The 19,118-nt window shown below is 35.3% G+C and overlaps 1 protein-coding gene across 16 annotated transcripts in view; it reads left to right on the top strand.

Moving 5' to 3' along the window:
- Positions 1-19,118, top strand: part of LOC309804101 (zinc finger protein 226-like) — a 439,178-nt gene that overhangs the window by 323,153 nt on the left and 96,907 nt on the right. For 11 of the 16 annotated variants that reach the window (XR_014294058.1, XR_014294059.1, XR_014294060.1 and 8 more), the window contains 2 exons: positions 1,075-1,204; positions 11,162-11,212. The exons of 4 other annotated variants lie outside the window; for them this stretch is intronic. The gene's annotated coding sequence lies outside the window, so the exon portion shown is untranslated. Of the gene's footprint in view, positions 1-1,074; positions 1,205-11,161; positions 11,213-19,118 lie in introns of those variants that run through there. One more of the 16 variants, XR_014294070.1, reaches the window with a different exon arrangement.

The following is a 19,118-nucleotide window of genomic DNA, read 5'->3' as shown; positions in this document are numbered from 1 at the left end:
CATGAATCATCTTTTCATACACAGCCTGTGTATGAAGGAATGAGAGATGGCTTGGACCTTGAAGCTACAAATTCTCAGTCAGTCTTCTACCTCCTTTTCATGTTCACATGGGATGTAAAAAGGAGGCTTTGGGAAAAGTTACTATTCATTTGTGTTTCTTCCTTCACCTTTATTCGCCAGAATGCTTTACATAGTCACAATCTCTAGAGTTGGAGGGGAGTGGATGCGTGGGGAGTGCCCTTCTCCCTTCCACTTTCCTAGTTCCCCAGTGGAGACATATTGCTGCAGGGCTTTGACTCAAGACCGAGAAGACTCCCCTGGTCCTGGTGAATTGAGAAGATGCACATGTGAACCAAGAGTGTTTCTTCCTGCTTGATATAAAAGATCTCTTTGGGGCTTCCCTGGTGGCACAGTGGTTGAGAGTCCGCCTGCCAATGCAGGGGACATGGGTTCGTGCCCCAGTCCGGGAGGATCCCACATGCTGCGGAGCGGCTGGGCCCGTGAGCCATGGCCGCTGAGCCTGTGTGTCCGGAACCTGTGCTCCGCAACGGGAGAGGCCACAACAGTGAGAGGCCCGCGTATCGCAGAAAAAAAAAAAAAGATCTCTTCGGCACATTTCCTTTAGGCTTACCTCCTAATCTTGGTCCTAGTGGTCTTAGTATTCAGAAGGTCAGAAGAACATAGATCAAAGGAATAGAGTGTCTTTTCAGTGTTTTTCCTGAGGTCTAAAGCAGAATTTATAAGCTGTTCATTCATAGACCTTTCTTGGATAGGAGATCACACCCAAGTGGGAGAGGGACCTGCCCATTACACAATACTACCCCCATTAAAACATCAAGAAGCAGAACTTTCCAAAGAGAAATATGCATCAAAAAGGCAGTCTACAAAACAGAGTTCAAAAGTGAGCTAAATGTGAGTAGTATTGATGAGAAATAATTTATTAAGTTGAGGGAGGAAAATAGAAAAGATTAAGTAGTAAGTATAAAGAAAATATATTTGCTTAGAGGTTTTACTAAAAGAAATGTAAAAATGTATGGCTAAGTATGTTTATATTTCTGTTTTATGATCATTTAGTTGAAATAGAATGTGCTAAGTCACTGAATTCTGGAAAACACATACTATTCAACAGGATTCAGGGAAAAAAAAGAAAGATGAAGAGAAGTCTGCAGGCAGTGTTGACATTATTGCTACCACATGAGAACTGGTGAGAACTCGATAATACTTTTTAAATAAATTTAAGTGGGCTAATTTAAAATGTTTGAACCATTTGATTGTCAATGGCTTGTTTCAGTGAGATATTCTGAAGCGTTATTTCTACCAAAGTAGAGACATGTCCTTTGAGACATCCCTGCCACCAATCTATAATCCTAAACTGACCAAGTTTTTGCTTATTTCTAGAGGATATTTGATTCCATTTCTTTTCTGAGTGGGCATTAAGTTTACAAATGCAGTGGCTTTCTAACAAATCCTTGCATTGAGGTTGGTAAGAGGCCATGGCCTTAAAATATTAAAGGGTCTCTATTCATTTCTATGCTACTTTAAGCATCAAATGCAGTGTTAAAAATTTTAATCAACATAACTCTCTGGGTGCTCTGGTCCACGGTGATACTTCATGTACTCAGACTGTCATTCAGCAAGTATGCACCAGTATGATTATTGTCTGGTTCTTTCGCTTGTTTGACTTGGTTTCTCTCCTGCTTAGTCAGCTGGTACATTTGCCATTTTTGAATCATCTTTGGATATACTGACTGCAGAAAATGATCCTTTATTTTAAAAAATACTCTTCATGATAATTAGAAGTTAAGATATTTAGATCAAAATTAGTGAACTATTAATCATTGCAGTATACCTCTAATTTTGTCTTTTACTCTTGTTGTTGCCAACTATATGAATTGCATCATTGATAGCTGATGAGACTGTAAACAGTTTGAAAGAAAATATGGATTTTCAATTTCTGACAGTATAGTGGAGTAGAAATCCTCAACGAACTTTTTACTTCAAAGTAAAATAAGACACTGAAAAATATTAGCTATATTTTAAATGTGCTATCAAACTAACAAGAAAGTAGGAAAAAATATTCAGATGCTAAAAACAGAATATAACCTGGAATCCAGAAAGTTAAGCAAGCACAAAATAGCTGGTTATCTTGGGGCAACTATTAATTAATAATGACCCTGAAGACTCCCTTTATAATCTTAAAAATGTTGGGAAAAAGAATGTAAAGACTAACCTGCACACATTGGAAAATCTAAAAGGAAACTCTTGCCCAAACCTGAGACCCCCCAAAACTATATCCTCAGTGAAAGGAAAACTTCACCCACTGACAGAGACAGGAATGATAATCTCTTATCTCAACCATGATAGTATACAAAGCAGAAAATTTGTAACCCAAGTCCTTTTCCCAGTGGGTTTAAAGTTAAAATTCACACTATTCATTTGTGAACAAAAAACTTCATCTAAAGCTTTATTTTGGATGATACTTGATTAGGAGTGCTCCTGAGGACCTGGCAGATACAAGAATAGGAACAAGGAACACACTTTCAATCCAGGCTCCAAGAATTCCCCAAAAGAAAAGTCTAGCTCAGATTTTAAAAAGAAAAAAAAATTACAAAACACAATACCCCTTAAAGCCAAAGAGTAAACTCTAGAAGAAGCAAATGACAAGAATGAGACTTTCAAATAATTCAGTTATTGGAATTAACAGTCACAGAAGAAAAAATAACCTTTGAAAAACAAGTTTATCAAAAATACTAATGAAGATATTATGAAACTCATTAAGCAGATTAAAAATAAAAAACTAAAAGTTTTAGAAATTAAATGTAATCAAATAAAAACTTCAATGGACTGGTTAAAACTTTGACTTATATCTAATTCCTTGCACAAATTAAGATGGATCATATACATAAACATGAAAGTTAGAATCATTAAGCTTCCAGAAGAAAAAAATAGAAGTATATATATTCATGTCTTTGGAGGTGGTCAAAGATATTTTGATGGACTGGAAAAAACACTAAATCAAAAAGAAGATAAATCAGGGCTTCCCTGGTGGCGCAGTGGTTGAGAGTCTGCCTGCCGATGCAGGGGACACGGGTTCGTGCCCCAGTCCGGGAGGATCCCACATGCCGCGGAGCGGCTGGACCCGTGAGCCATGGCCACTGAGCCTGCGCGTCCGGAGCCTGTGCTCCGCAACAGGAGAGGCCACAGCAGTGAGAGGCCTGCGTACCGCAAAAAAAAAAAAAAAAAAAAAAAAGATAAATCAAACTAGACTTCCTGGAAATTGAATACTTTGCTAATTAAAATACATCATTCAGAAATAAAAATTCAAGCCAGTGACTGTGGAAATATCTGACAAAGAACTGTGTCCAGAAAATATAAAAATTTCATACAGTAAATGTCAAGATTATAAGCTCCTTTTTTAAAATGAAAAAAAATAGAGACATTATACAAAAAATATTATTTTTAAGAACCCCAAACCAGAAACAACCTGAGTATATATCAACAGAAGAATAAATAAACAAGTTGTGATATACTCATATTGCAGAATACCACTCAGCAATAAAAAGGAGCAACCTACATGCAACAATGTGGACATGAGAATATATACTATAATATTATATTTATATGAAGTTCAAGAACAGGCAAAACTAATCTATAGTGAAAGATATCAGAATATAGGGTACCTCTGGGAGGAAGACTGATGAAAGGGAGCATCATGGAATACTCTAGAGTGATGAACATATTCTGGATCTCGATATGAATCATATCACATGGACATATACAGTTGTCAAAACATCAAAATGAGGATTAAAGATTTGTGAATTTTATTCTATTGAATTTTACATCAATAAAAAAGTAAATGTTAAAGCAATAACTCTAGGTCAACTTATTACCTTACATGCTTGTATTAGAAAAGAGGAAAGGTTGGAAATTAAACTGAAGAAATTGGAAAATGTATAAAATAAGCAGTTAAAGAAAAGTAGAACAAGAGGGTGTGGAGAAAAGGTGACCCTCCTACACTGTTGGTGGGAATGTAAATTGGTGCAGCCACTATGGAGAACAGTATGGAGGTTTTAAAAAGCTAAAAACAGAGCTACCATGTGATCCAGCAATCCCACTCCTGGACATATATCCAGAAAAGAAGAAAGCTCTAATTCAAAATGATACATACACCCCAATGTTCATACAGCACTATTTATAATAGCCAACACATGCAAGGAACCTAAATGTCCATTGACAGAGGAATGGATAAAGAAGATTTGGTATATATACATATGTGTGTGTATATATATATATATATATATATATATATATATATATATATGTATATATATATATATGTATAGTTATATATGTATATATAATGGAATACTACTCAGTCATAAAAAAGAATGAAATAATGCCATTTGTAGCAACATGGACGGACCTAGAGATTATCATATAAGTGAAATAAGTCAGAGAAAGACAAATATATGATATCACTCGTATGTGGAATCTAAAAAAATGATACAAATGAACTTATTTACAAAACAGAAATAGACTCACAGATATAGAAAACGAGCTTACAGTTATCAAAGGGGGAAGGTGAGGGGGAGGGATAAATTGGGAATTTGGGATTTACAGATACACACTACCATATATAAAATAGATAACCAACAAGCACCTACTTTATAACACAGGGAACTATATTCAATATCTTGTAATAACCAATAATGGAAAAGAATATATATATATTCTTTTATATATATGTGTATATATAGAATATATACACACATATATACGTATATATTCTATATACACATATATATATTCTTTTCCAGAACCTTTTCCATTATAGTTCATATATATATGTATATACATGTATATATATATATGTGTGTATATATATATATATACATATATATATATATAACTGAATCACTTTGCTGTACATCTGAAACATTGTAAGTCAACTGTACTTCAATTAAAAAAATAAAGTAGAACAAACTCAAGCATAAATCATGAATACAGAGTCAAAATGAATTAAAAGAAAACAAAAATGCAATGGAAAAGATCCAAGAAATCCACAGTTGGTAGTTTGGAAAGCTTAAAAGTTATGACAAACCTTTGGCAAACTCCATTTACGAAAATGAAGGAGACACAAATGCCAGGAATGAAAAAGAGAACATAAGTATGGATGCAATAAAGGTGAAAAAGATGAAAAGACAATTTTTTAAACATCTTTATTGGAGTATAATTGCTTTACAATGGTATGTTAGTTTCTGCTTTATAACAAAGTGAATTAGTTATACATATACATATGTTCCCATATCTCTTCCCTCTTGCGTCTCCCTCCCTCCCACCCCTCCAGGCATCACAAAGCACCGAGCTGATCTCCCTGTACTATGCGGCTGCTTCCCACTAGCTATCTACCTTACGTTTGGTAGTGTACATATGTCCATGCCTCTCTCTCGCTTTGTCACAGCTTACCCTTCCCCCTCCCCATATCCTCAAGTCCACTCTCTAGTAGGTCTGTGTCTTTATTCCTGTCTTACCCCTAGGTTCTTCATGACATTTTTTTTTCTTAAATTCCGTATATATGTGTTAGCATATGGTATTTTCTTTCTCTTTCTGACTTACTTCACTCTGTATGACAGACTCTAGGTCTATCCACCTCATTACAAGTAGCTCAATTTCGTTTCTTTTTATGGCTGACTAATATTCCATTGTATATATGTGCCACATCGTCTTTATCCATTCATCTGATGATGGACACTTAGGTTGTTTCCATCCCTGGGCTATTGTAAATTGAGCTGCAATGAACATTTTGGTACATGACTCTTTTTGAATTATGGTTTTCTCAGGGTATATGCCCAGTAGTGAGATTGCTGGGTCATATGGTAGTTCTATTTGTAGTTGAAAAGACAATGTTTTAAAGAACTTTATAATTGATGTAATGAAAAATTTTTAGAAAAATCTTTTTTTTCAAGAAAAGCCACCAAAATTGACTCAAATAGGTAAAACTTTGTCCTGTAACTATCAATAAGATAAAATCAATTATTTAAAACCTTCCCACAAAGAAAACTTCAGGTTCAAATGATTTTGTAGGCAAATTCCATCAAACATTCATAAAACAATTCATTCCAATCTTATACAAACTTTTCCAGAGGATAATAAAAGAGGCAACACTTTCCAACTCTTTTTATAAGGTTAATACGACCTTGATACACACCAGAAAAGAGATACAGGAGGAAAAAAAAATCACAAGCTAATCTCAGGCATGAACAAAGATGCAAAAATCCTGGATAACTTACTAGCAAACTGTATCCAGCATTGTGTAAACAAGATAATTCATGATGATCAGTTTAGGTTTAGCCCAGAAATAAGGTTGGTTTAATATTAGAAAGTCTGTTTCTATTATATAAATAGATTTAAGGAGGAAACAATTTCTCAATAAGTGAAGAAAGTGTACAATAAAATTTATAATACACTGTACTAATAGCTCCTAGGATATTAGGTATGGAGGAAATTTCCAAGAGAATTTGATTAAGGAAAATATTAAAGAAAAGATTGTATATAATAATGAAATATTAAAATACTTTCCTTTAAATTTAAGATCAAGGCAAGGGCTCTTACTACCATCTTCACTCAACATTGTACTGGAAATCCTAAATAATGAAGAAAGTCAAGAGAAAAAAATACAGGTTTTAAGTGTTAGAAGAAAAGAAACAAAAATAGTGTCATTTAAAAGTGTTGTGATTGTCTACATGAAAAAATAAAATTATACTTAGAAAATTAGAATAATAAATAAGATTCTAGCAAAATTTCTAGGTGCAAAATAAACATAAAAGATTAATTTCATACACCAGGAAAAAATAGAAATATCATTTAAAATTAGTTACTCTTTAAAATAGGAACAAAAGATGTAAGATACCTAAGAAGAAATCTAACAAGAGATGTACAAAGCTTTTATGTGGAAAGATATAGAAAATCCTTTAAATGTAGTAATAAGCATCAAAATAAATGTAGAGATATGCCATGTTTATGAAGGGAACATTATTATTCATCCCCAGTTGATCTATAGATTTAATACAGCTTGAATCAAAATCACAAAAGGTTTCATAGAACTTGAAAATCTCATTCTAAAATAATTACAGAATAGTAAAGGGCTAAGATGGGCTAAAATAGATGAAGAATAACATAGGAGCTTTTTTCTACCATAAATCTAGAGATTAAAACCTGTAGTCAGTGAGGTAGTACTATATTTACTCACACAAAGACAAATTGAACAGTAAGTCCAAATAAAGAGTTTAGAACTGGTTCCTGTGTATATGAAATTTTGACTTATGGTGGAGGAGGCAGGTTTATCAGTGGGTAAAGGATGGATTGTCTAATAAATGGTGCTGGGATTAATTACCTATGTGAAAAATATAAAGTTGGATAAAGTTATATAATGCAGAAGAGAAATTCCAGAAGGAAGCATACTTGAATAAGAAAGGAAAAGCTGAGACATTTGTAGAACATATAGTAGAGTACTTTTATGACCTCAGAATTTAGAAGAATTTTTTAAAGAAGACAAGAACAGCACAAACCACAAAGAAAGTCATTAATAAATTTATTTAACTTAAAATTAAGAATTTTATAAAAGGAAAGAATCAAAAAAGGGGAAAAAAGCCACTGACTGAGAAGGTACTTCTGACACATAAAACTAACAAAAGAATATTTTTCTAGTAAAAAATTGGTATGTTAGTTAACAAACATGAAATAAATTCAGATTATAATACGTCAAATAACACAAGATCAAATAGAAGCATATTAAAAGACATTTCAAAGAAGATGAACCACTTTATGACCAATAAAATAAATAAAAATTTGATCAACCTTGAGTGCAAGTGGTAACCCACAATGAGTTCAAATCTGCCAGACTGGCAAAAGTTAAAATGTCTATTACTGTCAAGTGTCAATGAAGATGTAGAAAAATAAAAACTTTTATAAACAGTGCTGGTAGAAATATCAATCATTTGTGACAGCGTTTGGCATCATTCAATAAAGTTGAAGAGCATTTTGTTTTGTAGGGCAGCATATTATGCTCAGAGACTGAGATTATCTTTGCCGAAACAGTTAGTTTATTGGGAGATTGGGATTGACATATATACACTAATATGTATAAAATAGATAACTAATAAGAACCTGCTGTATAAAAAAATAAATAAAATAAAATTCAAAAATTCAAAGCAAAACAAAAAAGGTTTGTAACCAAACCAAACTTGGGTCTGCTCACCCATGTGCAGTAAAGCCAATCTACTGACACTGGGTTGTGGTGAAGGAAAGTGCCGTGTTTCTTGTAAGGTGCCAGAAGGAGTCCAGAGCAGCTCAAAACTCCCTGATGGGATTCAGGAAATGCTTTTTAAGGGAGGGAGGGGAGTTGCAGGGTGTGTGATCAGCTCATGCACAATTCTCTGATTGGTTGATGGTGAGGCAACAGGGTGGTATCACAGGAGTTAACATTGTCAATCCTCAGGCTCCAGTAGGTCTGGGGGTGATGTGCCCAAGGTCATAGTTGTCAAGTAGTCAATGTCTTCCATTTGGTGGGGTTTTAGCATCTGTAAAACAACTCGGGAAATGTGCATAAGATAGTTACCTGGGTACTTCAGAGAAGAGCTAAAGCAGAGGATATCGGGGAGGGGTCTGTCCTGGCAAGGGCCCATAGGGTCCTGCTTGGTTACAGATTCAATGTGGGAATTATGATTTCACAAGCCAATAACGTCTCTTAATAAGCCAATAAAGAAATAACGTACTACTAACAAAGATTAAATTAGTTACACTATTGTTCCAGGCAAAGGAAATGACAGAAATAAAGTCCAATTCCAGTTGAGCTGTACTTTTTCTAGGAGATTGGTTCTCAGGAGAGTTGGTGTAAACCACCATGATCTGAGTTCCAGCTGCAGCTGAATGACCATATGATCTAGCTAACCCCCTTCTGGATATTTATCCAAAGAATACGAAAATCCTAATTCAAAAGTATATATGCACCCCTATGTTCATTGCAGCATTGTTTACAATAGCCAAGATAATGGAAGCAATGTAAGTGTCCATTGATAGATAAATGGATAAAGGAGATACATACAGTGGAATATTACTGAGCCATATAAAACCATGAAATCTTGCCATTTGCGACAGCGTAGATGGACCTAGAGGGTATTATGCTAAGTGAAATAAATCAGACAGAGAAAGACAAATACCATATGATTTCACTTGTATGTGGAATCTAAAAAACAAAACAAATGAACAAACGTTAGAGGAACAGAGTCATAGATATGAGAACAAACAGGTGGTTGCCAGAGGGATGGGGATAGAGGGATGAGACAAAGAAGTGAGGGAAATTAAGAGGTACAAACTTCCAGCTGCAAAATAAATGAGTCACGGGTATGAAACGTACAGTGTGGAGAATGTAGTCATTAATAAAGTAGTATCTTTGTATGGTGATGGATGGTAACTAGATTTTGAAATGTATAGAAATATTGAATTACTATGTTGTGCACCAGGAAGTAACATGGTTCTGTAGGTCAATTATACTTCAAAAATGAAGAAACAAAGAAACAAACTTATAGAAAAAGAGATCTGATTTGTGGTTACCAGAATTGGGGGGTTGGGAAGACATAATTTTATGAAGTTAGTCAAAAGGTACTTCCACTTATAAGTAAGTACTAGGGATGTAATGTACAACATGATAAATATAATTAACACTGCTCTGTGTTATGTACATGAAAGTTGTTAAGAGAGTAAATCCTGAGTCCTCATCACAAGGAAAAACTTTTTTTCTTTTATTTTGTTTCTATATGAATTGATGGATGTTCACTAAACTTACTGTAGTAATTATTTCATGATGTATGTATGTGAAATCATTTTGCTATACACCTTAAACTTATACAGTGCTGTATGTCAATTATATCTCAGAATTGGAAGGAAAAAAAGAGCTAGACTAAAAGAGTACACATTCTATTACTCCATTTATTAAAACTCCTAGAAAGTGCAAACTAATCTATAGACCAAAAGCAGACTGGTAGTTGCCTGGGAGTGGGGTGGTAGGCAGGAGGGGGGATGTATTACAAAAGGTCATGAGGAAACTTTTGGGGGTGATAGGTATGTTCATTATCTTGATTTTGGTGATGGTTCCATGGGTGTATTCATATGTCAAAACTTATAAAATGGTGTGTGCATTTTATTCTATATGAATTATACCTCAATAAAATGATTTTTTTTAAAAAACCTTTTTTGCGGTCTTTGTCATAAACAAGTGGATTAAAACAACTCCACTTAACTCATAAACATATCATATGAAATCAATACGCAAAAAGAGACAGGTATTCTGTGTCTTAGAAATTTTACTTCTAGTTATGTATCCTTGAAAATTTATTGCCAATGTCAACAAGAAGGAAGTTCAAAGTATCAATGCTTATTATAGCAAAAAACTGAAAATAACCTGAATGTTGTCAATACCATAACGAATAAATATATTAGTCTAATCATATGGTGGGATAATATAGCACAGTTAAAATGAGTTAATTACAGCTATAAGTATCAACATGAATGAATCTCTTAACATTGAGCTAAAAAAAAACACAAAAGAATACATGTAGAATTGTTGCAATATGTAAAATACAAAACTTACTATGTTATTTAGAGATCCATAATTGTATAGTAAAACTATAAAGATTAGTAAGGGAAAGATAAATACATAATTCAGGTTGGTACTTACTTTAAAAATGGCAAGGAATAAAAGGGTTGAGTCTGGGAATGGCTACACAGGGGGCTTCAAAGATATTTGTAGTGTTTTATTTCTAAGCTGGGTGGAGGTATACAGTGTTCATTTCATTATTAATTTAAAAATATATACTTATAAGTCTTTCTTGTGTGTATTTAATAAAACATTTTTATAAACAAAAACAGGAATAATGATGTATTTTTCTTTCTGGGGCTTACAGAATTGGAGAATAATTGAATAAAGGTTTCCAAACACAGTTAAATGAGGCATTCCTGAAAATTCTTAGTTATTATTTGAGATAAATTTTTTAAAGTCCATTAAAGCCTTCATAAGGGCCAAGAAAATATTTTTAATTTTTAAAAAGTAATGGAAATGGTGTGTAAATTTGAATGCTTTATATCAGATTGCTATATTTTTTAGCTTTGGTTCCAAGTGGACGATCAGAATGGCTGCAGTCCTAACAAAATACAGGTGAGTTGTTTGTTGGTTTATACTCTCTGCTATGTGAAATGTCACAGTAGAGCTGTTACCTTCTGTGCTTAGACCAAGCCAGGGCTCTCTAATCAGCAATCAGCACCTGTTTTCCAACTGCCGTGCCCAAATGCCTCCACACTTTAATGATTGCTTTAGGGCAATCAGTGTTCCCTGGGAGAGCTGTATCTATATCGAACCCTGAAAGTGTGACTCTGGCCAGATTGGGAGTCTTCATAATATCCCCAATAGGAGGCTGCCTAAGGAAATCAGGTGGCTTGAAAGAATGATCTCAGCTCCAGGCTATCCAGGGATGTTTGTCCTTTGCCAGGGCTAGTGAATGAAAGGGCGTTTCTAGAAAGACATTTTCCAGGCCTTTGAACGGATTTTTCCTAACAACACAACCAGCCTCTGATTGTCTGGCTAAAGAGAAACCACTGTATATTAGCAAGAAAAAAAAAAAATAGGGCTTATACTTTGTCTGTGTTAGAATCCATTTCTTTTAAAATTATCAGTTTGGCCATTTGCAAATAGTTTTTCTGATTCAATTGTTTCTTTGGTTCTCTGGAGTGGTGATTGCTGTAATGGATAACTCCCCTCCAAAGAGCTTGAACTAACTTCCCTTGGGATCAATACCGAGCAAAATTAAAATTGTGTTTATTTAGTAAAGTTTAAATTGAATTGTTTGTGAGGAAACTCATGTATTCCTGCACAGTATGTCATAAATATTGAATGTATATTTTATTTTAATTTTCCAACATTCTAATGTTATTTATAAAATATGCATTTATAATATATGGCAGTTTATTTAAAAATTATTTTTCTGTGTTCTATAAATTTAAAATACATAGAAAAGAATATGAAATAAAGTTAGAAAAAAGAGAAAAAAAGAATCAAGAAACAGTATTGGAATCTTTCCCATTAACTCTAAGAACAGATTTTTTTCCCCCAAGGATTAAAAAGCTTTTCAGATAATCTCAAGATGTCCCAAATCCTTGCGAGGAAATGTTGTATAATCATGGATTACCACTTCCTTTCTGATTTGTTATGTGATTGTGGATAAACCATTTGAGCTGTCCTCTGTTCTCCTATGCTGTCTCCTAGAATTTATTGACACGGATGTTTGACAGTTGAAAAAGAGGATGAATAATTTTATAGTTCTCCTTGGTACTCTTGACTTAAAGGGAAATCTTCTTAAACCTCTTAAGCTAGAGCTTAATTTGTCTCTCCTGTGACTTCTGTCATTACCTGACTCTATTTGTAGTTTTAACCACCACAATACCAAGTTGCTGATGTACTCACAAAAATAATAGGCATTCCATTCTTTGGAAACACAAATATGCATTTTTTGCACGTTTCAGAAAGTGAAAGAGATGATATCTTAAACACTGATTTGAGAATTCTATAAAAGTGCATACATGAACATAGTTTAAAAACAACTTTAGACTTCAGATATGTTTATTATCTCTATTAATAATTTTCAGAAAAAAAAGTGTTTCACTTTAAATTTATTCAGTTGCAATCACTCAAAAATACACTGATCGAACCCTTGCTCTCTACTAGTCATTGCTAGATTCTGAGGAACAAATAAATATAAAATATTTCTGTCTACAAAGACTTCATGGACTCCTGAAGGGGTCAAGCAATTACAGTAAATTAATAACATAATAAATGTGCTAAATTACAGAGTTTTATTTAAAGTCCCATGAGAGCACAAATGGGGAACGATGGAGTTTTCCTAGAAGAGAGGGAAATGGGGAGAGTTGTGGAAATGTGATTTTGAAGTGGGTCTTAATAGACACCAGGAGACTGTAGAGGAGTGAAGGAGCAATCACAAAATAATTGTTTTTAGATCTTTTTGCTTTCTTTCATTTGCAAACAGTAATCAAAATGATGATTGGCACAATGTAAGGGCAGAAGCTCCCTGCAGCTCTAATTCTTCATTTATGTGTAGGGTCACTGGGGTTCCCTGTTTCTGATTCTGCTGAAGGCAGAAATTCCACTCATTAGATTTTTTTGTTTAACTTAGTTATTTGAACATAGTAAGAGCTCATAAACTATATTTTTAAAATTTATCACTAACTAGTACATCTACATGGTAGACCATATTGCACTTTATATGACCTAAAATAAATAATTTGTAACAAGTAAACCAGGTATATTAAAATATAAAGTCGGTTGGAAAACATTTATTATAATAACTGAAAAAGCAGGGTATAATGTTTCATATTTAGTATATCAACTATGTAAAAATATCTATAGAAAAGAGAAGAGAGGAATGACAAAATGATAAATAACAGTGGTTACCTCTGGAGGTAGCATTATGGTTTTTTTTATACTTATCTGAACTTTATAATTTTTCTGCTAACAACATTAATGTCTTTTAGAGTAATAAAAACTATATTTAAGACAGTATGGCCTTCTCAATTCAACAACAGCATCTAATTATTGCTCTCTTGAAAGTGAAAGTTATTTTATATCTCTGTTGGATGGTGGTATTGGCAACATTTCAGATCATAGTAAAGCAGCATTGTTTTGGATCATTTTGCTTTCTCTCATTTGCAAAAACAGGATTATTGTCAGTGATTCCTTGGTTGGTTTTGTGTTTTCTTCCTCCCTCTGTGCACCTGAAGGTTATTTTGTGATTAAAGTGTTTCACTTTCTCAGGAGTTGGTTGCCATATGTGACTTAATAATGCTTAGAGTCTGAGCTGACCTGAAGCTTGGCTCAAGAGAGGCACACACATTCTAGAGGCTGTTGCACAATCAGCCTGTTGGTGACGTGGTTATCCAGCAAGCCTACAGCCATGTTTCAGGGCATCAATTCTGCTTCCTCTTGCAGCTACACCTTTTGATCTCATTGTTATCTCAGCTGCCATGGTGGTCTCTTTCTCTCTACCCTTTCCCTACACGCAGCTCAGAGGATAGAATTCCCATTAGTCACCAGTCACTTCAGCAGGAACTGACCTGGTGTGGGGGAAGGTGTTACTTTCCCCATTTGATTTTGAAGGCTTCTCTGTGGAAGCAGCTTGGTTAATGTCTCACCCATGCAGAGGTAATTAGGAAGTCATATCATCAGAGCCCTGTACTCTGGAGTGCATCTTGATGCCCCTGGCCACATTAGAGCCACATTATGCTTATCAATCAGTCTCTCTACAGGGACCCGGGCCTCCTAGTTTCAATTCTCTCCCTCTTTGATGATGCAAACACCATTTGAGCAGTTCTCAGCTTTAGCAGCTGAAAGCAGTAGCATTTTTCCTTGTATGTTGTGCATGTAATTCTTTGGCTGCAGGCCGGTCTTCTCTAGCGTGGACTAGTGCAGGCTGACTGCTTCAGTCCCTGGTAATGGGAGTTTTGGATGGGGTATGGGGAAGGGGAGGAACCATACCTACAAGTTGCAAGCCAAGTAATTGCTGTGAAGATCTTGCTTCATAATGTTACAGTGAAAATGGGACAGAGGCAATGTGTACTGCTGAGGAAGGCATTCAGAGAATTATTTCCTCAGTTGTTCAGGGCATCCTTAGCCCCTATCCTCACAACATGTGCTGTGGAATATTAGGTGAAATAGGAGCCTGAGTGAGGGCAGCCTAACCTAGTATGACTCTTGCAGAGAGACAAGACTTCATAACTTGAGTCATTTGTGGTGTGCTTACACTCTCTCTGTCTTTCTCTGTCTCTGTCTCTTTGTCTCTGTTTCACTGTCTCTGTCTCTATTTCTTTCTATATATATATACATATATATATATATATATATAGGGCACTTTTATATTAAATACCTAAGGATATAAGACATATAGAAGTATATATACATATGTGTGTATATATATATATATATATATATATATATATATATATATACACACTTAGGTCTTTAATATATAAGCTCTCTTTTTAACACCAAACACCATGCCAATAGAAGAGTTGTACAATGACACTATATTTATGTTTTATGAGAAGCTGCCTAGGTTAAACTTTCCTGTATATACATAAAGTCATGGTAGCTTCCCTAAGTTGACAAATATGCAAAATTAAAGAGTGAAAACATACTTTTGCATTTTTTCAGTTTTGGAAAACTGATGATAAGTGTTGATCATGGGGTAGAGATTTTCATGTATGAAACATATGTTAAAACAAGTGCTGAGGAATGGGAATGGAATGCTTTTTTCAGGAGACCTATATGGTGGAACTGTTGAATGATATATAAGCTGTTAAGACATTTTTCGTCCTAATGGAGCTGGGAATTTCCAAAACTGCAGCTTTACCATTTCCCTCAGTCATGATGGCTTCTTACTGTATTTTTCCTCCTTAACTTCAGAGTATTTTCTTTGTTTCTATAGGGATGTTTGCAGTTATGAATATATTTCCTAACCATTTCTCAACCTTTAAATCAACCGCTGATATTGTTCTTAGGTGGTAAATTTTTCCTGAATTTCACTGAATTTATTAATTTCTTTGTTGGCCCACAGTTGGAAAGCATGCAAATAGATGAACTCTGTGTAGTTCAAAAATACGTATTTTTTATCTTATGATACCATCAAATTACAGGAATAATTTAAAAGCTGGACTGCAATAAAAGGAAGAAACATAAAATAGCCTCTGGTCACGAGCACCATTACATCGACTGAATCTCCCCACGTTCTTGCCTCTTGCATCTCAGTAGTTTTGAGAGTTGTTATGCATTGTGGGAGCTGCCACTAGATGAGTTAGTACAATAGCCTCCAGAAGTTAACTGTAGTCCCCAACCCCATCTCACTGAAACAGTCCACAGTCTCATGGGCAGGTATCCCTGGAGATTCCTTGTGGAGGTAAATAGCAGTATTTGTTCTCTGTCATCAACAGCACTGTAAGGGCAAATCCCTCTTGCCTCACATCCCTATTTATCCCAGTTACCACCAGAAGGACAAATCTCTCCTGCCATCTCTCACCACCTGGAGTCTTTTCTCTGTACTGCTCAGCACAGCCCTGAGCTGACCCCTACTCTACACCCAAACTCCCACAATGCCTCCAGAACTCCTTCCTGCTTGTCAGCAAATTCCCTCTTCATCCTCATGTTGTCTGTCACAAAGCACTCCTTTGGCTTCCTTGCCTAAACTGAAATCTAGCTTCAGAGGGTGCTGGTTTTCTTGCAGTAAAGAGAGGCAGTTTCCCCTTTTACATCCCTGTATCTTATATCTCAGGGCTTGAAAATACTTTCATTATCCACCCAACCACTCTTTGCCCCTTCCAGATTGTTGTCTATCACTCTGCTTTCAATCCCTATCCCCTGGCTACACCGAACTTTTTTTTTTCTCTTAAACCATCCCAAGGTCTTTCCTATCTTGTAGCCTTATATATGCACTTCCTTCTTGCTGGCAGATTCTAATTTCAGTAGCAAGGTCTTCCTTATCCTTTATTCTTCAACCTAAACTTCACCTCCTTATGCAATCCTTCCTTGAAGCTCTCTTTCTAAGAGAGCTTTTCTGCTTCCTTATTCTCTCTCACAGGCCCATTTCCTTCGCAGCACCTCTTTCAAATTAAATTATTTTATATCAGTTGCCTTCTTTTTATTTACTGTGTATCTTCACCAACAGAAAGTGAGCTTCCTAGGGGCAGGTACCACATTCATTTTTTTTTACTACTGTGCCTCTGATACCTAGCATGGTGCTGGTCACTCAGGCATACATTATTTGAGGACTGAAGAAATATGCAACATGAATATTAGAATAGGAATATATATTCAAGAATCATAGAAATTATGGATATGAAATTATTATACAAATCTGTGGCAGCATTTTCATTAGAAGGTAAAATCATATGTTCTAGTAATAACTTAATGAAAAGAGAGTTGGAATTCAGGGACTCTGGTGAATTTGAAATGGTGAGAGCTGATGTGGTGCTAGAAAATAGCCTGTCTAACAAGCATATTCAATATTTATTGATTATAATTTGCAAATAATAGAAAGCCAAGACTTTTATAACTATCTTTGTTATGGACACACAGAAGTTATGGAAGGAAGCATGAAAAGAGGCATGACTTAAAGAAGATCAAAACACACTGGTTGACTATCATTGTCAAATATGAACTGTCTTATCTAGTCTTTGGATTGGAACCACATGGCTGTCAATTCTAGAGTGAAATCTTTGGAGAATGCTCTAAATACAGGTATTTGGTGTTTCTGAATGTTTCACTTTAGCTGTCAGGAGTCTGGGGGTCAAATTTGGCATTTTTAACACACAAATGGCAGTATCTGACTTACTATGGAGAGCCATTCATCTCTGCAGGAAGGTAAGCTGAAGGAGCTGTAGGCACGGTCAAGCTATGGGCATTATATAGTATTGGATTCCTTTTGGCGGGCTTTTTAAATATGTCAGGTTATTTTCCACCCTTACCTACCTTGCCCAATGGTGGGGATATGACTTAACATGACTATGCATATTAGGTCTCTAAGCAGCCTTTTGTTAGAGTCAAGAGACATCATTGTCTGCATGGGTGAGTGGGTGTGTGTGTGTCTGTGTATGTAATTGTACATTGTTCCCAAAGGACAGTGTATCAGAAAAAAAGCCAATGATAATTTTCTTGATGAAAATGATGTCAGAACATAAATCAGGATTCTCCCTGTTTTAACAATTTCATCTTCCAAAGTGCCTTAAAGTCATACATGCATCATCACATTTTATCATTACTATATAATTATGATATTGTCATTATCTTCATTTTACAGATGATAAATCTGAAGTACAGAGGTCAAAAAAAGTTTTCAAAATGAGTGGTGTAGCTGATACTTAGCTTTTAGTCTTGCCAATTCCAGCTCCAGTGTTTTATGTTCTATCTGAATTGGAGGGCTGGACAGGATAAACTGTTTCACAGACCTCATCCCCAGAAGAGGTACTGAAAACATGTGAGACAAGTTATAGCTTGGAAGGATTGGCATCTTGTCCATTCTGAGGTACAGTGAGGGACCAGATGATCTGATACCTTTTTGTTGCAGGTTTCATAGGTACATTTATCTGGAAGAATTTGATGTGAGCATCAGCTATTTCAAATTTGATAACACTAAGAGAATAGTGTTGTTTAAGCCCATCAATGCTTAGGGAGAAAGCCTTTTTGGCTAATGATCATGAATTTTTTAGACTGCTAAATAGACTCCTAATAGGAATGTGAAAGTGCTAAATGTTGTAGATTACGCATGTCCACCCACATGGTGTCAATACCCCTGGAGTGGTTCATTTTCAGGCTGCAAGTCCCATTATTTTCTAAAAACAGGATAAGAAATGAGAGAGCTGACAGTTTTAATTAAGTACTAAAGCTGGTCTGTGGTTCTGGTGCAGAAGAAGCAAGTCACTTATGTTTCCCTGTACTACACTATTCAATCATCAGTTCCACGTTCAGGCCTTGTTTGGCTCATTTCATATTACAACATGTATAATGTCCCCGTGTTATATAATAAAGAATTTGGCTGGCCTTTGTCCCTGAATCCTGGAAGGGAGACTGTAAATCCTTAGGATTACCTGAGAATAAGAGTGTCTTTGTTATTCATGATCCCCATGGATCATTCCTGAATTTATGTTAATAAGGCAACTCATGGTATCCCTCTAGATAGCTTCAGGAAGGAGGCTGGTCATAGGCAGTCATGTAATTAGAGGGTTGGGACTTTGAGCCAGCCTGACCTCCAGGGTGAGGAATAGGACTAGAGATTGATTTCAATCATGTGGCCAAGGATATAATGAAACCCCAGTAAAAACTCTACATGAGGTTCAGTGGAGCTTCCTGGTTGGTGAACACATCAATATGCCTGGAGGATGATGTGCCCTGATTCCATGGTTTGAGAGCATGGAAGCTCTGTACTGGAGACACTCTCAGACCTTGTCCTTTGTGGCTTTTCATTTGGCAGCTCCTGAGTTGTATCCATCATAATAAAACTGTAATT

This window comes from Mesoplodon mirus, assembly GCF_964341445.2.
Source record: "Mesoplodon mirus genome assembly, chromosome: 5".
NCBI lineage: Eukaryota > Metazoa > Chordata > Mammalia > Artiodactyla > Ziphiidae > Mesoplodon > Mesoplodon mirus.
Note: the sequence above shows the minus strand (reverse complement) of the source record. Positions and strands in the feature narration are given on the sequence as shown.